The sequence below is a fragment of the Lactuca virosa genome, chromosome 5 (genome assembly GCF_052849685.1).
Source record: "Lactuca virosa cultivar CGN04683 chromosome 5, Lactuca_virosa_CGN04683_v6, whole genome shotgun sequence".
Classification (NCBI taxonomy): Eukaryota; Viridiplantae; Streptophyta; class Magnoliopsida; order Asterales; family Asteraceae; genus Lactuca; species Lactuca virosa.
The window spans coordinates 421,891,603-421,894,503 of record NC_136430.1 but is presented as its reverse complement, the minus strand read 5'-3'; positions in this window follow the sequence as shown (position 1 = coordinate 421,894,503).

The window sequence follows — 2,901 nt, the reverse complement described above, 5'->3', positions numbered from 1 at the left end:
AGATTAGGTTAGTTAGATTAGAATTAATTGAAGAGCTTATTTTAATTAATTAAAATGGTGAATGTGAATTGCTAGAGCTTATTAGCATTTCTAATACCAACTTAGATGGAATTAAACAAATATCATTTCATATTTTGAATCACATTTCTAATTATTCTTGCATAGAGTTGGAGCTCTTACAAAGCTTGAATTTACTTTACTTAATCAATTGCTATTTCTCACTTCAATCTTTTGTTTGAATCATTGTATCTAAACCCCCCCATCTTTTGTGATTTCATTTGTACCTTGTGCAAAAGGGTATAAGCATTTATCTCGTGTCTCTGAGGATCGACCCTATTTACCTTGTATTACATTTTTAATACAAAGTAGTAGTGTGCAAAGAGTCATTTGTACCCCTTATTTGTTGGGTTTGACACGCCTTAACACTTATCAACTAGTTTTTACCAAACATTATTTTTTATCAGCTAACACGTTAAACATAATCTTAATATGTTTTTTTTAATTTATGTTATTCATAACTAATACTGTTTTTAATTATAAAAAGTTGGCTTTTTGAAAAATTATAATTATTACAACTAGTGATGCATAAAAACCAATATATAGAAAATAGAAAACGAATTTCAATAGAAAAAATAAACATGTAGAAGAAGCTGTAAAAAATATTTTTTGTAAAATATAGAAAATGAATTAAAAAAATGCAATTTATAAAAACAAAGAAATTTTAGAAAACATACATAAAATACAGATAATAAAGTATTTGTAAAAAATTACTTTTTATAAAAATGAGTTTCTATAAAACAAAGTTGTAACAAAATAGTTTTCTAAATAAAACCTGTTTTTCAAAAATATATAAAAAAAATTTATAATAAAAAGTAAAAGTATTTTCTGTAAAAAAGTTAAAAAAAAGTTTTGACTAAATAAAAATTAAAAAGAAAAATAAGAGACCAATTTTATAATAAAAGGTAAAAAGACGGGTTTTAACCCGTAGAAATCAAAAGTTAACGGTGAAGGGAAGATAAATGGAAATGTTTTTTTGTTAGTATTGTAATTTAGAGATTGAGTAAATTAGACGAATGGTCCCTATGGTTTAGGGTAATTTGTGTGTTTAGTCCCTAACTTATTTTTTTAACTTGGAAGATCCCTACTGTTTGTTTTTGTTACGCGTTTGGTCACTATCTTACCTAAAAAGACTATTTTTCCCTTGATTTTTTAATTTATTTAAATAAACACTCCCCCAACCCCACCCATCTAACCTTACATTGCCTACCCCACCATTTTTTCCTATTTAAATAATAGTTTTTTAGGTAAGACAGAGACCAAGAGCGTAAAAAAACAAATAGTAGGGACCAAAAGCGTAACAAAAACGAACAGTAGGTACCTTCCGAGTTAAAAATATAAGTTAGGGACCAAACACACAAATTACCCCAAACCATAGAGACCTAATTTACTCTTAGAGATTTTAAGTTTGGAAAGGTTATATAATATTGACAAAATTGCAAAAATGGTCCATGTGGTATGCATTTTTTTTGGGGTTTTGGTCCAAACCACGAGTTTTTTGGATTGGTGGTCCTTTTGAGCTAGTTTGCTTGCAGTTTTAGTCCCTGTCCAAACTAAAATGACTATTATACCCTTAATGAATTTAGTTTTCATTTTCTTTTTACTTTTTAAAATTGTTATTATTAATAAATATAAAAGTGGGCCCACTTATCTTTATCTCTCTCTCTCTCTCTTAAAATACCGACCCCTTTTGCTGCTTCGTTTTCGACTTACACTCGACGGGAATGACACAAGGGAGGAAGGAGGAGTTGGTGGTGATCGAAATCAGTGGCTGGCGATGGTTGGAGTCCTCACAGTGGCAGCGACCAAGGTGGGAGCGGGTGGTTCGCTAAAGGCTTTACAGATCGCTAGGAGGGAAGCCGATCTCCGGCCACTCCTATGGTTTAATCTCCAATCGGCAGCCACAGATCAAATGAGCAAAGCAGTTTCAGTGAGGTGACTAGGTAGTGGTTTAAGGAAGAACTTTCAAGGCCGGTGATCTTCTTAGTCCCATTCAACTCGTCGTCGACGACTTCATATGCAGGGAAGAGGAGTAGCAGAAACGGCGATCGCTTTCGCCGCCATTAATGGTGAGCGGGGTTGTTTTTGTCCTGTAACACAAGCGATGAAGGAGGGGGGGTTCTTCACCTTCGTGGGTTAGTTGAACAATCGAAGGTGATGGCTGGAACAGGGAAACGGTGATGGTGAGGGGCTGAAGATGGTGGTGGCAATAAGGCTGCTCCGGTGCTCTTCTCTGCTACATTCCTTTTTTGTTGTTGGCTGTGGATGTGGGGCAGTGCTCAAAGTGATCGTAGGGTGTTTGGGGTGATTAATCAACAGGAAAGAAAATGAGGGAGGAAGGGAGTTGCAGAGGTGGTAGCAGTTTGTCTTATGGTGGCGATTTGCAACGGAGTGGAGGAGGAGGCGATCCCGCCGTCTGATGTGGTAAGGGAGGTTGCTCCAGCAACTCCCTCGTGGTTCTTCTTTTTGTTCCGGTGGTACACCCATAGAGGGGAAGCAACAACAGCAAAATGGGGTGTTTGGGTGAGGGAAGAGAGAGAGAGAGAGAGAGAGAGAGAGAGAGAGAGAGAGAAGTGGGCTCAAATTAGTTATTTATTTCCTTTTTCCTTTAAATTAAATAGAAAAAATATAAAAAATATACCAGAAAGGGCATTTTAGTCTTTTCAGTTTTCCGAGGGACCAAAATTACAAGCAAACTAGCTCAAAAGGACCACCAATCTAAAAAACTCGTGGTTTGGACTAAAACCCCAAAAAAGTGCATAACACAAGGACCATTTTTGCCATTTTGTCTATAATATAAAATAACCGTTGGAAGTGAGAAGTCGAAAGGATTGAGTCGGTGTA